Below are 21,545 nucleotides of genomic sequence, written 5' to 3'. Positions count from 1 at the left end.
TCTTTCCATTTCTTGGTGTCTTCTTCAATTTCTTTCAAAAATGTCTTATAGTTTTCAGCATATAGGTCTTTCACATCCTTGGTTAAGTTTATTCCTAGGTATTTTATTCTTTTTGCTGCAATTGCAAAAGGAATTGTTTTTTTTATTTCTTTTTCTGAGATTTCATTGTTAGTGTACAGGAAAGCAATGGACTTTTGTACGTTGATTTTGTAGCCAGAAACTTTACTGTATTCGTTGATTGTTTCTAATAGCTTTTTGGTGGAGTCTTTAGGGTTTTCTATATATAGCATCATGTCATCTGCAAAGAGTGATAATTTAACTTCTTCATTCCCAATTTGGATGCCTTTTATTTCTTTCTCTTGCCTGATTGCTCTGGCAAGGACTTCCAACACTATGTTGAAAAGCAGAGGTGATAGGGGACAGCCCTGTCGTGTTCCTGAACGTAGAGCAAAGGGCTTCAGTTTTTCACCATTAATTATGAGATTAGCAGAGGGCTTGTCATATATGGCCTTTATTATGTTAAGGTATTTTCCTTCTATACCTATTTTATTAAGTGTTTTAATCATAAATGGATGTTGTATCTTGTCAAATGCTTTTTCTGCATCAATTGATATAATCATATGATTTTTGTCCTTTATTTTGTTTATGTGATGTATCACATTGATGGATTTGCAGATGTTGAACCATCCTTGTGCCCTGGGGATGAACCCCGCTTGGCTGTGATGAATAATCTTTTTAATGCATTGTTGTATTCGATTTGCTAGAATTTTATTTAGGATTTTTGCATCGGTAATCATCAGAGATATTGGTCTATAGTTTTCTTTTTTTGTGCTGTCCTTACCAGGTTTTGGTATCAGGGTAATGTTGGCCTCAAAAAATGAGTTAGGGAGTACTGTCTCTTCTTCAATTTTTGGGAAAAGTTTGAACAGGTTTGGTATTAGATCGTCTTTGAAGGTTTGGTAGAATTCACTAGTGAAGCCATCTGGTCCCGGACTTTTGCTTTTGGGAAGGATTTGGATGACTGATTCAATTTCGTTACTGGTGATCGGTCTGTTTAGATTTTCCAGTTCTTCATGGTTCAGCCTTGGAAGGCTATATGTTTCTAAGAACTTGTCCATTTCTTCTAGGTTATTGAACTTGGTGGCATATCGTCCCTCATAGTATTCTTGGATGATCCTTTGTATTTCTGTGGTGTCCGTGATAACTTGCCCTCTTTCGTTTCGGATTTTGTTAATTAGTGTCTTCTCTCTTTTTATCTTAGTAAGTCTAGCCAAGGGTTTGTCAATTTTGTTAATCTTTTCAAAGAACCAGCTCTTTGTCACATTAATTTTTTCTATTGTCTTTTTGTTCTCTATTTCATTTAGTTCTGCTCTAATTTTTGTTATTTCCTTTCTTGTGCTGACCTTGGGTTTTACTTGTTCTTCTTTTTTCTAGTTCTTTAAGGTGTAACATGAGGTTATTTATTTGGGAGTTTTCTTGTTTCTTGAGATAGGCCTGTAATTAGATAAATTTCCCTCTTAAAACTGCTTTTGCTGCATCCCAAAAATTTTAGTAGGATGCATTTTCATTGTCATTTGTTTCTATGTGTCTTTTGATCTCTCCTCTAACTTCTTCTTTGACCCAGTCGTTCTTTAAAAGTATGTTGTTTAATCTCCATGTATTTGTGTTTTTTCCTGATGTCTTTTTGCAGTTGATATCCAATTTCAAAGCCTTGTGATCAGAGAATATGCTTGGTATGATTTCAATCTTCTTAAATTTGCTGAGACTGATTTTATGTCCCAATATATGGTCTATCCTTGAGAATGTTCCATGTACACTAGAAAAGAATGTATAGTCTGATGTTTTAGGATGAAGTGCTCTATAAATGTCAATTATGTCCATTTCATCTAATGTGTCATTTAGGGCTGCTATTTCGTTATTTATTTTCTGTTTGGATGATCTATCCATAGCTGTCAATGATGTATTTAAGTCCCCTAGTATAATTGTGTTTTGGTCAATTTCTCCCTTTAGTTCTGTTAGTAGTTGCTTGGTATATTTCGGTGCTCCCTGATTGGGGGCATAAATATTGATGACTGTTATGTCTTCTTGTTGTACAGTCCCTTCACCATTATGAAATGTCCATCTTTGTCTCTTGTTATCTTTTTCACCTTGAAGTCTGTTTCATCTGATATCATTATGGCTACACCTGATTTTCTCTGGGTACCATTTGCTTGGAGTGTCAATTTCCACCCTTTCACTTTGAGTCTATGCTTGTCCTTGTAGCTGAGATGTGTCTCTTGGAGACAGCATATGGTTGGGTTTAGTTTTTGATCCAATCTGCTACTCTGTGCCTTTTTATTGGTGAGTTCAGTCCATTTACATTTAGGGTGATTATTGATATGTGAGGATTTCCTGTCATTCTATCTTTAGTTTTCTGGTAAGGCTGTGTCTCCATTGTTTCTTTGCCTTTTGTTGTTGTCTATTATTTCTGTGTGGTGGTATTCTATGATGTTTCCTCTGTTCTTCTTTTTATTACAGTTCTGGATTTTTTTGAGTGGTTACCCTTAAGTTTATGTAAAAGAAAGTTTGATATTTAGAGTATTCCATTTTCTTCAGCACGCTTACTTTCTCCATTCCCATATTCCAGTTCAGGCCTTTACTCTCCCCTTTTTATGTTTTGGTTGCCACAAATTGTCCCTGTTGATGGTGGTCGAATAGCCTCCTTTAGTATTTCTTGTAGTGCAGGTCGTGTATTAGAAAATTCCTCAGCTTCTGTATGTCTGGAAAGGTCTTTATTCCTCCTTCATATCTAAAGGATATCTTTGCTGGATATATTATTCTTGGCTCATGATTTCTCTCTTTCAATAGTTTGAATATTTGGTTCCACTCCCTCCTGGCTTGTAGAGTTTCTGCTGAAAAATCTGATGATAATCTAATGGGCTTTCCTTTGTAAGTTACCGTCTTCTTTTCCCTGGCTGCCTTGAGGATTCTTTCTTTGTCGTTGATTTTAGACAGCTTCAATACAATGTGCCTTGGAGAAGGCCTGTTGGGATTGAGGTAACTAGGTGTTCTATTTGCTTCTTGGATTCGAGGGTCCAGTTCTGTCCACAAGTTTGGGAAGTTCTCATCGACAATTTGTTTGAATATATTCTCTGTTCCCTTCTCTCTTTCTTTTCCTTCTGGTATGCCCATTATTCTTATATTGCTCTTTCTGATGGAGTCAGAAAGTTCTTGTAGAGTTCTTTCATTTCTTTTAAGTCTCAAGTCTCTTTCTTCTTCTATCTGTGTCATTTCCAGGTTTCTATCTTCGATGTCACTGATTCTTTCCTCCATCTGGTCAACTCTACTACTTAAGCTGGTTATTTCATTCTTAATTTCTTCTATTGAGTTCTTAATCTCCAGAAATTCTATTTGGTTCTTTTTTAAAATTTCAATCTCTTTCGTAAAATGCTCATGCTGTTCTTTGATTGTGTTTCTGAGTTCATTTAACTGCCTTTCTGTGTTTTCTTGCATCTCATTGATTTTTTTCAGACTGCAATCTTGAATTCTCTGTCATATAAGTCACATATTTCTGTATCTTTAAGTGCCTTCTCTGGAGATTTTTCACTTTCTTTCTGAGCTATCTTGTTGCCTTGGTTATTCATGGCAATTACTGGTTTACTGTTTCTCTTCCTAGATATCTACAGGAGTGGCTTCTGCAACAGGTTGATAGGAAGCGGTCTTTCTTTTGTTTTCCAGTACTTGTTGGTAGAATGTTTTATTTTTTTCTCCGACTGCAGCTTATTTTTTTTCTCCCACACGGTAGTGCTATGTTTTATCTGCACTATTCCAGCTTCTCACAGAATGGGGGTATTCCCTGGGAGACATGCTTCTCCTCTGTTAATAGTTCATCTAGGTCACAGGGCGCAGTGTCTGTGTGGGTATGCGGAGAGCTTTTGATGTTCCAAAGCTCTTCCAGCTCCAGATTCAGAGCCCGTATGTTTCAGCAGTTCTGTTTACTCCTGCAGGGATCCGCCCAGATAGGTGGGGCCAGGGTCGGGGTGAGTTGTGACAGGTGGCCCAGAGCAATGGCGGCGACCACCACCACAGCCGGTCCTGCTTCCACAGCTTCCTCCCCTTTGCCGGAACTAGTTGGGCTGCGAATTTGTGTCTGCGGTCCACAGTTCTCAAAACAGCAAATTTTCTGTTGTTTTGATCTGACACTGCTACTGTTCTGCTCCTAGCACCGGGCAGGTGGGGGCGGGGCGAGCTCTGGGAGGGTAGGGAGGGGGCGGCTAGTCTCAGTGCCTAAGGCTTCCGTTCTCTGCTTGGCAGTGAGGGCTTAAACCACCTTTTTCAGCCTTCTTCCCTCAGTCTTTTCTCTGAGGTCTCTGCCGTGAGCGCTGGGTTCAGCTGTGTTATATGCTGCCCCCTCAGCCCTGTGGGCCATAAGCGGAGCCCTAGCAGTTCGAGTTCTTCCCTCTCCCGCAGCTGTGGTAGTTCCGGGAAGCAGCGAGCTCGGAGCACTGAGCTAGGTCTGCGTCCTGTGCCCACGGCTCCGTCTCTGCACTTCTCCCTTTCCTCCTCCCCCCACTCTCGCGAATCTCCCACCTGTAGGTGATTTCGGTAGTGGGCCTCTTCGTCTTGCCTGTCTGCTGTGCAGGGAGTCCTTTGTGGAGTTTTTGTTTGATTCGTTGTAAATTCCAGGGGAGCTTTACAGAGGCTCACCTCACACTGCCATTTTTCCGGAAGTATCCACTTAGGTTCTTGATGGTGTGGGCTGTTTCGACTCAACAGTTGCCATACAAAGGGGAGGGTGAAATAGGTGCAACCAGATTTAAAGCATTTACTAATTCAGCTGTGGGAGATGGTTGGGTCCCACCTGGGGAGAGTGTGGCTGATGCACAGTGTGGGTTTAGGTAGGCACAGGGGAAAGGTGGAACTCTCCTTTGCAATTCAACCCGACAAGTTTCAGAGGGGGGAGGTTTGGTGAAGTCAATGGTAAAGTTAGGGACAAATGAGAAATTGCTGACAGAAATAACTGTGGGATCATCATTTTTACCAGAGGTAGAGGCAGGCATCCAGTGGCAATCCAGCATTCAGACACCCCTCCCCCCCACCCCAGGATGCTAAGGTTTGAAAGCTTTGTATCATAATACTTCTGTGCTGAGGTTTCCCATTTACAAGGGTTAAAACAAGAAAAATCGGGAAGTACTGTATAGTGGAGGGTTAATAATATGGAATAATTAGAACATACAACCTTAAACACAGGGAAAGTGACCGGCTTGTCACAAGATAATTAAGGTCATAGCATAACTAGAAAAAAATGATAATTCTGAAGTTAACGTAAGGACTCTGTGTAGCAGGAGTTGACTTCATTGGCCCAGTCCTGGATTCTGGGAAGTGCCATCTGCTTCAAGTGCCATTTGCTTTTTGTCCAAGGGCCTCTCTGCTCTGGATAACTTTAATTTGAGGTCTCTGATAGGCTGGGGTGGTCAGTCAGTTAAATGAGGTGAAAGTGTGGGAGCCTTTTGAAATGAAAAACATAAAATTATGTATCAATACCTTTGAACGCTGCAACTCAGGCATTAGTTAGCAATGCCCATATGGTCCCTTCCCGCCAGGCTGGAGGGAGTGCTCATGGAGATGTCCTTTGTGAGCAGACAGTATCTCCAGGTCGCAGGCCCTGAAGTTCAGTGTCTTTGTCTCAGTGAGCAGGCTGTGGGAAGATTTCTCTATGAGCTTGCATTAATTTCAAGAATCTTTATAAGTTCTTTGCAATAAGTGAGGAGGTCTCCTTAATAAGGCAGGTTCGTACATTCCCTGATCTAGTCTCATAGATCTTATGATAACAATTTTAGAAGGGGACAATGGAAAGAACACAGTGCAGGCAAGTAGTTCAGTGCAGCTTCTCCTTGAAGTATTGTTTGAATGAGAGGCCCCTGTTTATAAACAGCTGTTAGGTTCTACTTGTTTAATTTGAGCCCCTCTAGCCACCAGGAGCCCTTTCCTGTAAGAATCTTCTTTCTTGGGGTCCACTCTATTTATAACAAGTAAACATTGCCCCTCCCAATAGACCAATAAGCCTTAGGGAAAAGATGTGAGAGAGGTTGGGATGATGTCCCCTCCCTCCTGACTTTCAGAGGACACCAGGAAAAGCCTCCCAATGTTCTCCTTCATTTAGAACAGAAGCAGCTGGCTCAATGCACCTGAGGGCCCAGCTGTGTCCCCACTGGTGATGGTGAGGTTGCACTGCCTGCCTGGAGACTCACTCATGCCTGATGTTCCTGGCTTTCAGTGTTCTGCTGGCCAGTTAGGACCGGGGCTCCAGCTGGCAGGACAGGCTCCAACTACAGGACAAAGTGGCACCTGTGAGCTCCCAGGAGCCACACCTCAGAAATCCCTCCCAGTGTCAGGTGGCCCGGAGTTGCCACCCAACAAGGTCTGGGACTGACCGGGAGCCATGGACACAGGTCCTCTGGACTGGTCAGCAGGGAGAGTGCGCCCTGCCTTGGGCCAGCTCCTGCCGACCTCACCGCTCGTTTTCACTGAGCCTCTTCATGTCCCGGAACCAGGCTCCAAATTGCTCCTCAGGCTCCAGTTTTTACTTCTGGTCAGCCTCCTGCAGCAGCATGATCTCTGCCATGCCTTTTTTGTTCCTGGGGCCAGAGGGAAGGACAGGGTGCCCGCAGAGCTTGAGTGGGGGGCTATAGGGTCTTTGTGGTGGGTGAGGAGTGGGGCGGGGATCGGTCCTGGGTCTGTGCACACATGGGAACACTCCCTTCCCCTAATTCCTTCCAGGCCCTACCTGTGCTCAGAGCTGGACATCAACAGCACCTTCTCCAGGAAGTTATCCTTAATGCTACCCCACTAACTTCGGCCACCAACCAGAGGGGTCTCCTACTTCTGTTATCAAAGTCTCCCATGAAAGGTAGGATGCAGGGGATAGAGCCCAGGAGCATTTTACCAGGGGTGTCTGTGATTCCCACGCCCCTACCCTGCCCCACAGGAAATGCCACAGGTGCTCACCTTCTTCTTTTTCTCAGTGTTGATTTCATTCCCCTGGAAGGCAGACAGCCAAAGTCCGTAAGAAAGAGCCCCGCAGCCATGACTAGCCCCCTGTGCCCACCCCTCCTAGTGTTACACTAGGGCCAGGACCCAGGAGGGCTAGGACACACAGAAGACAGGACTTGGACTCAGGCCAGACTCTGGGCTCCTGAGAAGAGGGGGCATGGATCCCTAAGATGGGCATCATGGCCCAGCTCCCAGGGACGACTGTGACAGAAGGAAAGCTGAGGACTCGGTACAGGGGCTGTCTCTTCCCAAAGGTCAATCCTGGTCACCCCAGCCCATGCCTCAGGTCACCCACCTCCAGATAATCCTCCATTTCAGTGTTCAGCATCTCCATGTCTGTAACAAATGTGCCAAGGAAGGGGGCACCCTGTGCCATTGGAGTGAGGGTGGGATGAGCCTCTGTGTTCAGGCGCCCAGATAGACCCTCCCCTTTAAGCATCTTGCCCTCAGCCTCCTGGCCCAACTGAGAGTTCTCAGGTGGAGCAGCCCAGGACCCTTAGAGCCTTCCCTCACTCTCCAAGAACACCAGACTCCTCCAGACCACAGCCCAGCGCTTGCTTTTGGCCAATGGCAGGGTCTGTGGTCCCGGGCCCAGCCCTACCCCATACCCATCCTGCACTCAATTCTTCCAGGCCCTCCTCCTGGTCACTTCTAGTGGAGGATTTCAGGCTCTGTGGCAACAGGAGGCAGGGCTGGAGGAGGAAGGTCCTCTTTCTTGACTTGGGGGCCTCCAGCTAGGAAAGCAGAGCCCCTGTCCTCTGACTCTGGAGTGCCCACCAGAAAGTCTCGCTAACTTTTTCTGCAGCCTCTTCTGATGAGCTCCCCGGTGGTTCCTCATCAGAGTGGCAAACTTGGAGGGCCACTTATGCCAGGGTCAAGGTTAGGATCAATGAGGCCATGCTCCCCTCACCCGTTTCCCCCAGCACCCCTTACCTCAGACCTTGGACATCTGACCCAAGTCAGCTGTACAGTGCTACTCTGACCTAAAGCATGCTCCAATTCCGGAAAAATCCCAGCTCCAACACTCACTCGGTGTGTGACTTCGGGCCTGGGGCCTGGCCTCCTGAGCCCTGTTTCCTCCTCCATCAAGTGTGAGAACTCCAGGTTGTCCAGAGGACGCAGTGTCATGTTACTATGACATTGTTCTCACCCTCACACGTCCAGGGGGAGCAGGGCAGAAAGCTGTGCACAGTGCTTTTCTCCCTGAACCCCATGACCTCCCTGTGAGGCCCACAGCACAGGATGGTCATCCCTCCACGTCCCACATGAGGGGACAGAGGTCCACAGAGGGGCAGCGGCTGGCTCAGGGTCCCACGGACGACAGGCCGCTTGCCCCTCCCATTTAGAGGCTCTGTCCCAGCTGCCCCACCCCACTGGAGTCTCTGCCCACTAGGCTCTACCCGAGGTCATGCCAAGCATTCACTTCTCCAAGGAACGCTTCCCAGACGTTCCCCTGAACAGCACTCTGTGTTCTTCCTCTCAGGAATGGGACCCCGAGGTGTCCCATTTGACTGGCAGGACAGGGCACTTCCTCATTTACATGAAACTTCTGAGGTCTGCTCAGGAAGAATCCACTAAGAATCCATCAGTTCCCCAGACACTTCTCGTAAGGCACCCAGGGACCTGTGTTATGGCTGACTGGGCACTGGGTAAGAATCCTGACTGTGACTGACTGAAAGGGGTGCTATAGAGACACAGTGGGAAGTCACAGCATGTACAAAGGTCTGTGTCTGGTCCAGCATCTGGGGCCCAAGGCCAAGCAGTCCTGTTGTTCTCCTGGCCCATGGGAATCCCCTGCAGTGCCCATCCCTGGGGTAGGCAGGGTACCCTCCGCTTGGAGATATGAAGACAGAAGGAACAGGGGGGACCTGGCTGAACAGCCTGGGCTGGTTTAGGGAAGAAAGGTACCCCACCCACATCATCCACCCAACAGCCTGGAAGAAGCTAGGGGCCAGCAGAATGGACCAGCATGGAAATTAGAGACCCGCTAAATCTGCCCAGCTCAGCATCCCCTCCTAGAATGGCTCAGCCGCCACCACTTTATGCCATGACTTGGGCTCCTGCCCCTAAAACTGCCTGTCCATGGATCCAACAGATCCCTCTTCCTGTGAATTGGGACAGATAGAGTGAAACTTTTCAGGGAAACTTTAAGTGACCAACTATCAAAGCCACATCCTGCCCTGTCCTGCTTCTCTGTCACCCCGCTCTCCTTCCAGACCTCCAGCCTCCACTCTACCTTGATGAGCTGTTCCCGGCTCAGGGAGTTGTCTTGGCTGTATAGTTTCTGAAATGTGCCCCAGCTCCTCCTGAGAAGAGGGGAAAGAGGGAAAAGAGGGAAAGACATCTTTAGGGATAATAGGAGGCAGAGAGGGTAAGTGCAAATTCCTTTAGAAAATCTCATATTTCAAATTGCCTGGGTGAGGGTTTTCACTGGGTTCCTCTGAGCTGGAAAAAACTGGGTGGGAACTCCCATGTTGGTCATCTGGACCTTTATTCCAATTTCTACTGAGCAGCTGTTTTCACCAGGTTTGGTTTCAACTGGGCATAGTGTTCTGTTGCAATTAACACTTGAAAATCTCCAATCTGGCCCAACTCAGGATCTGACATTTTAAGGAAACTAATTCCTGAAGCAAAACTGGTGGCCTGAGGTCCCAGGGAGGCTTAGAGACCCAGGCCACCAGCCCCGTCCGTCCCCAGCTTTGGCTGCCTCCCAGGACATACCAGCTGCTGAGGGAGCTATGGCACACATAGGAGAGATCCCCATCACCCTGCTCCTCCTATGGAGAGCCTACCCACCTGGACACTTTTCCCCTGTCTTCTTGAGATGGTAGATCAACACGCTCTGCAGAGCCGAGAGTATAGCATGCAGTGAGGACAAGTTCTTGAGGGTTCGGCACTCCTGGGGATGGGAAGCGATGAGCTGTAAGGTGGGGAGCTAGAGCTCTAGCTTCAGTCCCCTTCATCGTACATACCCTCTTGGGTGTGACACATGCTCAGGGAGGGCACATTTAGGACCCAAAAATCAACACCCACGGAGAGGTGGAGTTTAGCCCAACCCAAGGAAAGAGTCAGGTAGGAAGTGAGTCTCCCACCACCGGGACTGAAAGTCAAGGTCAATGTGTCCCTGGCAGAAAGGGCGTAGACACCATGCAGGGCCTTAGACCTCAGAGTTGAATCCTGAGGGCTGATGAAGGAGGAGAGACATTTTTCAAGGCTTTGAATACGGACGCCGCTGGGGCTCCCGTAACATACCCTGGCCACCTTTATCCAATACTCTACCACCCTGGCCCTTTCCTGGGCCATCATGTTTGGGTCCCCAAGGCAGGTGGTGATCACAAAGTTGGCCACACTGTTGAACTATGCGATGGTGGCCCCGACAGTGGGGGCCAGGTGCTCATTGCCAGGCTTTGTTCTCTGGGACCAGACTGAGCCCAGCCACTCATGGGGCACCACCATACTGAACAGCTCCTGGGGAGAAAGGGGAGTGTCACCCAGCCCTGTCACACTCCAGCTCAGTATCTATAATCCCCTGAAGTACCAGGCAGTGGTCACTAGTCAGAGCTGGAGCTCAGGAAGCTGAGGACGTGTCCTGAGCCTTTTGGGAGTCTCTGGAACTCATTCTCTGTCCACTGATGACCCAGGACCCAGAAACTTCTGGGGAAGGGAGAGATGCATCTTCCAGTATCCTGATCCTCTGTTCCAACTCCGCATTCAGTGTACACTTCCCTGTGGCACTACAGCCATCAGCTTTGTTTCTTTGTCTCCCTTGTGGTTAAGTACACATCCGGTGCCTAATAAGTGCTGGTGCTGCTGAGATTCATGGGCAGATGGAAGGGCCACCTATGGACCTGGCTGCACACAGTGAGCTCCATTCCCCCACCGAACAGGACAGGACCCGCCCACCTTCCTGTCTGTTCTGTCTCATGGAATTGGCCCAGCCACTCTGTCAGAAGGTCCTGTTAGTGTCCGCCTCTACTGTCCGCAGGTGGACAGCAAAGGCTTGGGGGTTAAGAAAGTGACCCATGTCCCACGGTGGTAAGTGCTGGAGTTGAGAACATAGGAGTCCAGGTCACAGAAAGGCCAGTCGGGGCAGCTGATGGCAGAGGCAAGGCCTGTCCCACCCCACCCTGAGAGCCCCACTGCTCACCATATCCATCAGTGTCAGTTCTTCTGCCACCAGTCATGGAGGGAAGGTCAGGGTGTTATGCTTCTTCCTTATCAGCTTTTTGGAGGTCACAGTCCAGGGGTAATCTGGTTCTGGTGATGACGCTGGCTCTGTTTTGGACTTTGGACCAGAGCTGGTGGTCCAGATGGCTGCTGCTCAAGAGTGGGCCCTGGAGCTGAAGGTGAAGTTGCTGCTTGCTCCAGGTCTGCAGGGTTTGATGGCAGTGACGCTGGCTCCAGCACTAGCACAGCTGGACCAGGCTCTAGTCCAAGAGCAGGCCCTTTCTCTGGCTCTGGAAGGTTCTGGAGCTCTGGAGGTGGTTGCGGAACAAGATAGAAAGACAGGCTCATGCACATGCCTGACGTTCACTGCCTTTCCAAAGACAGGAAAGGTGTCACTGCCTGTAATGGGACACAAGCCTGAGAACCTCCCCTCCCCAGATCATCTTCCCAGACTGCAGTCCCCTTACTTTTCTGCTCTGCCTCAGTCTGCTCTGAATGCCCCAGCTTGGCCCAAAGAAGATGGACGTGGCCCAGCAGGTGTGAGGAGGGAAAGTAGACCTGCACAAAGGCCTGCTTCAGCTCAGACCAGGGCAAAAGGAGGGGCTGGCCACAGTACTGCACCTGGTCCAGCCAGTTTCCCGCCGTCGAAGCAATGGCCCTCAGGGAAGGCAGTCGGGCAGCAGAGAGAGTCACCGTCCTGGTCTCCCCTTCCATGCTGCCTTCCCGTGGTCCCCTGGTTTGGGACTGGGCCTCTATGCCTGCCCCTGCCCATCTAGGGGACAGCCCCATCCCACCCCCGAACCCTGTGTGGCTGTCCTGGCCGGAACCAGGCCTGGTGATCCAAAAGGTTTAACACAGAGTCTGAGTGAGTCTCTTCTTCCCAATGACATTTCTCCTGAAGGTCCCTGACATTGGCCATCCCAACCCTCTGTGCACCTGGGCATCTGGACTGAGGATTGAGACAGACTGGTGAGCGGGCTGCTCACCAGACCTCCTGTTCTGAGCCCGTGATGGTGGTCAGAGAGAAGGGTGTAGAGAAGGGGCAGGTTGAATAGGACGGGATTGTGGTGGGGATGGGACTCTGGGGGACAACTCAGCCCAGCCTCCCTGCTAGTACTAGGGGTTCTGGGACCCCATCCACACTTCCCTTTGACTCCCATCCTCCTGTAGTGGAAGCCACCAGACCTCAGGTCTCTGTTCAGAATCAGAAGATGTGTGAGATCAGGGTTCTGCCAGGCCCTCCCCACCCACAGCCCACATTCTATAGACACAGGAAGAGGCGGTGGAGTCCACAGTACAAGCTCTCCTGGGTGAGAACATCTCCCGCATCTGTACCTTCATGGTCCTCCACCCTGCTTTCTCCAGAGAACAACAGATCATGGACCAGCTGCTTCCTAGGAGAGCACCTGCCCGTCGTCAGCACAGGGCTGCCTCTGCCCACTGGTAGCTGTGTGTCTTGACAGAGTCACGTCTCTCTGAGCTTCAGGTTCCTCCTCTGAAAACTGGGGTGGCACAGGAGAAACATCCTGGGATGCTCGTGGGACTGCTGTGGGACAAGCCATGGCAGGTGCGCACCTGCTGTTCAGCTCTGCAGAAAAGGCACTGGACGTGCTGCGCTTGTTCTCAGCAATGATTTCTCTCTCCGCCATGAAAGGTCACCTACCTCACCCATCAGTGGCCTGTGGCATTTCTGAGTTTGGAAATGCATGTGGAAAACAACCTGTCAAGGAGTTTGAGATTCTACCTAGCTGGTCCTGGCCCTTGTCCTTGGTGCAGCCAGATTAGGGATCTCTGGGGACGGCAGGGGGCCCCAGGCCTGCTCAGATATCTGGAATGGTTCTGATTGGAATTCACTTATTCAACAATGTGTATTAAGCACCTACTACAAGCAGGTACTTTTGGAGACTCTTAGCATAATGCAGTGAATGAACCAGGCAAAACCGCTGGGCCTCAGCTCTAGTCAGTGAGTCAGGCAGTCACACTAGACATCATTCGCAGGTCCTGTCCACCATCCATCAGATCCGATGCCATCAAGGTCTTGGAGGCATATTGCCATATAATGACCAGGGTAACATACTACTGGACCAAGTAAAATGTGAGTGGTTTTTGGGTCCAGAAGGAGAGCCTCCTATACACGGATATCCAACACAGGCATCCCCACATTTCCCTGGGAATGTATCAGGTTCCCAGCTTTGAGAAGAGAGCTGTGTTCAGACCTCTTTTCTTCCCAGTTCTGTGTCCTGGAGGGCCTGTCAGGACCTCCCCAGTCTCCCAACTGCACAGCAGGCCTGATGCTAGACATCACTTCCTGTGACATCATCAGGTGTAGGAGACAATACCGACAGCACCTGGGGGCTGGCATCACATGAGTCTGATGCACAAACTTTGAGGTGGAAGCATTACAAGAACGGGTGGGACGCAGCATGGGCCACCACCCAATACAGGCCTGGGGTCCAGCCATGTAAGTCACTGCCCATCTTGGCCTCATTTTCAGGCCTGAAATTGGAGGAAATTCAGACATTGTCAATCACTGTCATGAAACCCTCCAATGGTGTCCTGTTAAACTTAGAATCAGACCCTGTGCCTCACATGGCTCCCAGTGATTCCTGCGTCCTGGTACGAACGTTCCTGTGTGTTCACTAAGTGGTCTGTCACTGGCTTCTGAACAGCAGAATACAGCTGAGGTGATGGGGTATCACCTCCAAATTTAATTACATAAAGTCTGTCACTTCTGTCTTACTTGCATTCTGAAGTCCCTTCCCTTTTTCTCTCCTTCTGTTTCAATTTCTCTCTCCCTTTCTCTGTCATATCTTTGAAACTGGCAGAGCAAGTGCCAATGCTTTGAACTGCCTCATGTAGAGGCCCCATAGGAGAGAAATGAGAGAGTGCCCAGGTCAACAAGCAGAAACTCAAGATCTGAGTCCAAACTGCATCCTGACAGTAACCACACAAGTAAACTTGAGAGCAAATCTGTCCCAGTCAAGCCACATGAAATACAACCCCTGCTTCATAGAGACCTTGAGGCAGAGGAACCCAGCCAAACAAAGCCCAGATGCCTGGTTCACAGAAATTGTGATGTTAATATTTATACTTTATAGGTGCAAGGTTTGGGAGCAATGTTGTTCATACCTCAGTTTCTCCATCTGACAGTTGGCAATAATAAACATACCCTCTCTAATGTTACAGTGAGTATTAAAAAATCGATGTTTGAAAAATGGTTGGAACACTTGGCATATCACGGTTGCTGTATCTATATATTATAAGGAAGTTTTTAAATTTCTCCTTACACCTGAAGGTGGTGCCTAGCACCTGGCTGAATGTGAAAAGCGCTCTGTGACATACACTGAGTAAAGGATGACACGGTTGAGGGCCCTGCAAACGTCCAATCCTGCACTGGTCTCGCGGGGTACATGTGAGGAGCTGGGTCAGACGGTAAATGTGCAGGCGCCTTGTCATGCTTTAAGGCCAGAACTTCTCACAATCCTGGGGACTTCTGGAGCGATGAGACTCCCTGAATGGGTGGAGGTGGTTGTCAGGGTCAGCCAAGTCTTTCCAGGAATGCTGAGCTGTGGACAGAGCCTGCCTCAGCCCAGGGCCTGGAAGCTGACAAGAGGAGCAGACATGGCCCAGGAGGCTCAGACAGAACAGGCAGAGGCCAGGAGGAGAAGCTCGGGGTCCATGTAACCAGCTTCTCCTGCTGTGTGAAGGCGCTGGGCTGAGATATTTGAATGACTCCTTTTGACTCTAGAAATGCAACTTTTATTTGTTCAAAATTATACATGTGCATAATATTTAAAATAGTGAACCTCATTGCTCGGTGGGAGCTGCAGGGCTGTCTGTGCGGCCAGGACAAGGACCTTATGTCCCAGGCACTGTCTGTTCCCGGTTCCAAGACTACACTTACCTGTGTGCTGGGATCTGCTGCCTTGGAATAAACCTCAGCTTCTAAGGAAAGTTCAGAGAGAGGACAGTGGAGGGAGCTGCTGGCCACTTCACCCTCTGTAACTTAAAGCTACCTGCTGCCAGAATACTATTCAGTAAAAAAGAAGGACATTCTGACACATTACAACAAAGTGTATGAAACTTGAGGACACTGCGCTAAAGGAAATGAACCTGTCACAACACAAATATAGGATGATCCCTCTTATATGATATCCCGAGAGCAGTCACAGTCACAGAGATGAAAAGTGGAATGGAGGGTCCCAGAGGACGGGAGGAAAGGGGTATGGGGAGCAGGTGTTTCAGTTTTGTGAGATGAAAAGTTCTGGAGATGGTGGTGGTGATGGTTGTACAACAGTGTGAATGTACCTAGTACCACTGAACTGGACATTTCAAAATGATTAAGATGCTAAATTTTATGTTATGTGTACTTTACCAATTTTTAAATTTAAAAAGATTGCCTGCTTCTTCCCAGATGTTGTAGTCATTCTGACACCCATCTGGAAGGACATGTCCTGGATGTCCCTTGGGGGTTGGAGCTTGGGCAGCACAGCCCCTCCCATTGCCCTCCAAGGACACGGGAACTTCCCTGGGTGGCTCTGGGGGCAGCTGGAAACCACAGCCTGGGTTTCCAGGCTGCACTCTAACTGGGTCTGCCTCTGTGGACAGGCAGAGGACATCAGAAGGCCCTGGTCAAGCACCATGCCTTGGGTGTTAGCAGTGTGACCAGGAGAAAGCCCAAACTCAGCACCAACCATCTGTAGGACACCTGCCCCCAAGAATCAAAGGTGCACCCCAGATCTCAAGAGAATTGATGGTTTTCTCCTACTTGATGGTTCCATGGAGCACGACCATGGGATGCCAGGCAAAGGCCTTTGGAGGAAAAGCCCAGGAAGGGCCTTCCTGTCCTGGGACCTTGCTCCATTTGCTGACTTTCAGGGAATTCGGTCAGGTCATTACCTGGTCAAGACGTGGGACAGAGACAGACCCAGTCAGATCGTCCACTCGATAACCCAGTGGCCGCTTCTCCCAAGCTTCAAAGTCCGTGGGCACCTTGTGTTCATACCCTCCTCACAAGACACTGTTACTCACTCCCAAAGCAGAGCTCCTACTAATATATCCTAACACCCACCCCACTTATCCTTATACCATTGACAGAGACATTTATTTCTCTTGGTTGGACATTATGTGGAAATGAGTGATGGTGCCCATAGGACACAGATTGCTCTTTCAATGGCTTACCCACATGAAAAGGAGGGAACTCTTACTGGGTCTGAAGACTTTGCAGAAACATGTTCAGATACCAGAAGTGTGACACCTGTATCCGTGCAGTCAAAACAACCCCAACCCTACCACTACCTATCCCTACAGAACCCCCAATGGTACCCTACCCATACCTCTAATATTAACCCCTCACCTTCACTCCTAATCTCTCTCCCTAACTCTAACCCTACCCTTAATATTAACCCTTTAGCCTCACCCTTACCCTTAACCCCTTCCTACCCCTATCCTAACCCTTAACCCTATCTCTAGTCCTACCCCAAGCCCTAATATTAACCCATCATCCTCACCATCACCCTAACCCCTAAACTCTCACTCTAAAATTAACTCTAACCCTAAACCTAACCCTAATTATAAATCTAAACCTAACTCTAAGCCTAACGCTAAACCTACCCTAAAACAAATCCCTAACCTTAACCCTCTAACCCTAACCCCTGGCCCTTATCCTTAACCCTAAACCTAAGCCCCTAATCCTGAGCCTTTAACCCTGATCCTGTCCCTTAACCTTAACCCTAATTCTTATGCCCGAGCCCAAACCCCTAACCCCTATTTCTACTTCTCTACATTCTTCTCCCACATGCCCCACTCACGCACGCACACAGAAAGACTTTCTGCTAGAGACCATGAGTTGGGGGCCTGAGAAGGAACAGACAGCTGGAGTTGAGAAGAGGATCAAGAAAGTGGCTGGCGGTAGCTCTGTCATGGGGCAGGCGTGTTCACTCTCCCAGCAGCACGCTCACAGTCCCTTAGCTGGGGAGAGGGACAGATGCCAGTCTGATGGGCAGGGGGTCCCCAAGCCTCCCAAGGGCCTGCCTGGCTGGGGCCATCTGTAGAGCAGCCTGGAGAGGACAGGGTCTGGGATCCTGTGTCCACCTCTGTGGAGCTTGGAACTGGGATTAACAACCCTCCAAGTGTGGAGGGGCTAGAGGAGAGCAGGCCTCAGTGTCCTCCTCTACAAGCTGGGTGCATGGAGCGGTGACCTGAGGGTTCCACATGGTTGGAGAAGCGTCTGATGGACTTGGTCCTCCACCAATGGCCCAGTATGCCTGAGGTCCCTGGTGGACCTCCAAGCCGAGAATGGCTCAGGGACTTGTCGGACTGAGGATCTGGTATAGTTTAGAAAGTGGCTGAGCGTGGACCCTGAGTCTAGCCAGAATCCAGAACAGAATCGTCCTTGTTGAGCCTTGGGGTCCTCATTTGGAAGTAGGGCCAGGGTCATTGTCTAGGCTTGGTGAGTGAACTGGATACCCAGGCAAGGCCAGCAGGTGTAACTGGAGACAAGGGAGAATGGAAGTCCCTCTTACTGTAACTGGAGACAAAGGAGAATGGAAGTCCCTCTTACTGTCCCTGGTGCCTGCATGACCCCTCGTCTGCCTGCAGGGCCCAAGGAGCGGCTACCTGATGACACCCTGAGGTGTGTTTCCTGCCTGTGCTGCAGAGACAGCACTGACCACCAGGGGGCGGGCTGTGCCCACGGTGCTCAAGGGAGCGACTGGAGCCGGCAGGGACACCCCGGGGTCATTCTGTGCGTCCCCCTGCCTCCTACCAAACAGCACCTCTTCTCATTAGCATTCATCTCATAATATGAGCTGTTTAGAGGTGAGAAGGGGGCATCGAACCTTCTCATTTACTCATTCAGCTACTGGGCCCTAGGCACTCACTCTGTGCAGGGCTAGGGAAGGCCCTGGGGGCCACACTCCTGGGTGGTTCCTGACCTCTAGGAGCTCACAGTCTGGAGGGCAGATGGACAAAAGCAAGAAAACAAATGCATGTGAAGGAAAAGAACTAGTGCTGTGGTGAAAATAAAGTGGAAGTGAGGGGGAAGGGGGAGAGAGGGAGGATTGGGATGGAGGCAGGAGGAAAGGAGGAGAGAGGGAGGAGGGGAGAGAAGGGAAGGAAGGAAGGAGAAAGGAGAGAGAAGGAGGGAGAGATGAGGGAGGCGAGAGGAAGGAGGGAGGGAGGAGAAAGAAAGGCAATGGGAGGGAGGCAGGTGGGATCAAGGTCCCTCTCACTGCCCTTGGAGACTGCAGGCCTGCCCCTCTGCACCCCAGGGCCCAGGAAGCCCCTACCTGATGACACCCATGGGGGGGGTGTTTTGTTCTCTGGTTTCCTGCCTGGGTTTCAGTGACAGCACTGACTACCAGGGCATTAGTTGTCTGTTGTTGTATGACAAACAGCCCACACTTGGCGGCTTACAGCATTAATTACCTTAGTTTCTGTGACCAGGGGGGTCATGTGACATGAGATTTGGGAGTAGAGTTTGTGATGGAGCCAGTGCTACTAGCCAGGGCACTTGCTGAGGGCTCATCCAGGCCCCACCCTCACCAGGATGGGTTGGGGCAGCAGAGGTGGGGCCTGATCCATTCTGCTGCCCCAATTGCCTGGAAGAGGGTATTTGAGTGATTCTCCTTTCAAAGGCCAGTCTTCCTGATGCTAGGGACTGACGGGGACCACGGAGACCCCAACCCTTGAATGGAAGCAGAAGCAGGGAGACAGACCCCTCCAGTGCTCCATTCCCTAGGGAGATGCTAGCAGGTGGACAGCAGCCCTCCCAGCTCCACCATGGCCTCTCCTTGAGGGAGATTTCCTAGGCAGGGAAGGGACAGTGAGCACTTGTTTGTTTACTGCTTCAGGAGGACTTGCCCTTCTCGATGGAAGGGCTGGGCTTCCCGGTGTGGGCTGTGTGGGTGCCGCTCTGGGAACTTCTCCCTGTGGGTTCCTTTGGCTATGAGGCCTTCCTGTCTTCTCCTCCATCCTGGGCACCTAGATGGATCAGTCCTGGAGGATTTCCATCAGCTTCCATGCTTTGCGTTACAAGATGCTGAGGGACTATGTGTAGTTTAATGTGCCTGGATCGGACCTGCAGCACTGCCCACCTGGAGCCTCAGAACCCACTAAGGTAGAGCAAGAGGCCGAGGAGGACTAGGGGTGACTGCCATGACAAGGGACCAGGCTGGGCCACACAGACAGGGGCAGAGTAGCCTCAGCCCACTCAGTGGTAGCCTTCAGTCTTGGAACACTTCCTGGGATGTGGTTTTGTGGCTTCTCTTCAATGCAATGATTGTTTTCTGTCTTTGGAAAGTCACATAGAAAGGCAGTCATGTTGGTGAACATTCTTCTGCCTGTAGCTCCAGAGTTAGTGTCAGCTGCATTGCCAGCTCCAACACCAGCTCCAGCAGAAGTGCCAGAGCCATCACCAGCTCCAGAGCTAGAACCACAGCACCAGCTCGAGCAAGAGCCACCACTGGCTCCAGTGTCCCTCCCAGACTTAGAGACAGGGCCCATTCCAGAGTTACAGACTAGAACCAGCTCCAGCATGAACTCTGCCAACAAGTCCAGAACTAGCGCCAGCTCTAGCACGAGTTCTGTGCTGGTATGAGCACCAGCTCTAGTCCCAGCTTCAGCACAAATTCTAAAGCTAAAACCAGCTCTACCGCCAGCTCCAATGCTAATGCCAGCTCCATTGCCAGCTCCAGAAAAAGAGCCAAAGCCAGCTCGAGTACCAAACCCAACTCTAGGTTTGAAGCCAGCTCCAGAACCATCTCTAGGACTATCTCTGGAGCCAGAGCCAGCTCCACCAACTTTGCCAGAGCTAAAGAGAGCACCAGGTATTGAGCTAGGGCCGACTTGAACACCAGCTTTTACATCAGCTCTCAAGTTAGAGTCAGCTCTGACACCAACTCCAGAGATAGAGACTGCCATATCACCAACTCCTAAGCCAGCTCCAGCAATAGCTGTAGCACCATCTCCAAAACTAATTCCAAAGCTAGAACCAACATCAAGTTCTGAGCTAGAATCAACTCCAGCACCAACTCTAACACTAGCTCTAGAGCTAGAGTCTGCACCTGTGCCAGCTTCTGCATCAGCTCCAGAGCTAGAGGCAGCTCTGGCATGAGCTTGAGAGTGCCAGATCCTGAACTAGAACCAGCCTCAGTACCAGTTCTGGCACCTGCAGCAGTGTCAACTCCAGCACCAGCTTTATAACCAACCCCAGAGATAGATGCAGCTCTAACTAGCTAATTCCAATGGTGGCTTCAGCCCTGGCTCTAGCACCGGCTCTCACAGCAATTCCAGAGCTCCAGCACCAGATCCAAAGCTAGAGCACACTCAGCACCCACTCGGGACCTAGAGCCAGTACAGCACCAGTTCTTGCATCAGCTAAAGGTAGAACGAGACCCAGCTCCAGCTCCAGTACTTTTTAAACTTTTTCAGACAAACAACTTTTGCTTTGATTTTCTCTATTTTTTTTCTGTCCTCTAATACATTCACCTCTGCTCTAATATTTGTTTTTAAGGTTTACTTTGTTGTTTTTCTAGTTCACAAAGTGCATCTTCTAACTGACTCCTGGCAATAGCCAGCTTCAGGACCACCCTCTACAGTGTATGGCTGGCCAGGTAGCTAAACACTTAAGACAGAAGTGGCCCTAGGCAGCTGACACCTCCGTCCCAACCTGCCAGCCCAGAGGTCTCCCCACTTTACCTCTGTTCTGGCTATGCATGATGCCTGACTGTTGACAGGCTGACCTGGACTCCTGTGGTCCACCTGCTGCCTTAGGTGCCTCCTGTTCTCTGGGAATCAGAGGACTAGCTGACTTTAGCTAAGGTGCACTGCCCTCTACACTTCCGCCATCCCTTTGCAGGTATGGGTCATTGTCATCTATCCCCACAGGCAGCCAGAGGACCCACTCACCCACTTGATCTGATGACTACAATTCTCTTCTCATGTCTACAGCACTGGCCTGTGACCTTCCTAGGGGCTGTCCCCTGCCTCTCACCACTCTAGCCCTTGTTGAGCAGATGAAATCACAAAGATCCCATCAAGTGTTGCCTACCTCCCACCCCTCCCTTGGTGAGACCCACCCACCACACCTGGCTCTTCATCAGGTGAGAGGGTAGCTGAGTCCCACTGATGTTCTCTGGTGTCCCTGCAAGTGTCAGGCAGCAGGCCTTTATGAGACCACAGGCGATGGGGTCACTGGGAGGGGAGATTTCGGAGGAGGTGAGAGTGTGATTGAATTTTGTGTAAAACGCAAAAAAGAAAAAAGTTTACTGATCGTTACAATATTTGTTGTCACTAGCTGAAGCTACATTTAAATGTTAACGTACTGTTTTTACTACAGCCTGGGA

Source organism: Rhinolophus sinicus, linkage group LG10 (genome assembly GCF_036562045.2).
Source record: "Rhinolophus sinicus isolate RSC01 linkage group LG10, ASM3656204v1, whole genome shotgun sequence".
Lineage (NCBI taxonomy): Eukaryota > Metazoa > Chordata > Mammalia > Chiroptera > Rhinolophidae > Rhinolophus > Rhinolophus sinicus.
Note: the sequence above shows the minus strand (reverse complement) of the source record.